The sequence below is a fragment of the Podarcis filfolensis genome (genome assembly GCF_964270895.1).
Source record: "Podarcis filfolensis genome assembly, chromosome: 15".
Lineage (NCBI taxonomy): Eukaryota > Metazoa > Chordata > Lepidosauria > Squamata > Lacertidae > Podarcis > Podarcis filfolensis.
Window position 1 is genome coordinate 14,812,760 of NC_139618.1, and position 224 is coordinate 14,812,983.

The following is a 224-nucleotide window of genomic DNA, read 5'->3' on the forward strand; positions in this document are numbered from 1 at the left end:
TTCCCCAAGCAGAAGTAAAGGCTGGCCCTTCACACTACCTTTAGCATCCTCAACTCCTTCAGCACCTTTGCTAATGGCAGGGCCGGCCCTGGGAAATGGGGATGTCAGGTGCTCCAGAGAGAACGGAGAGGGGGGAAGCGGTGGGGGAGGGGAAGGATGGTGTGGACGAAGGGGGACATCCCAGCAGCCGGGGGTGGGTGGGTGGGTGATAGGCTCTCAAGGAG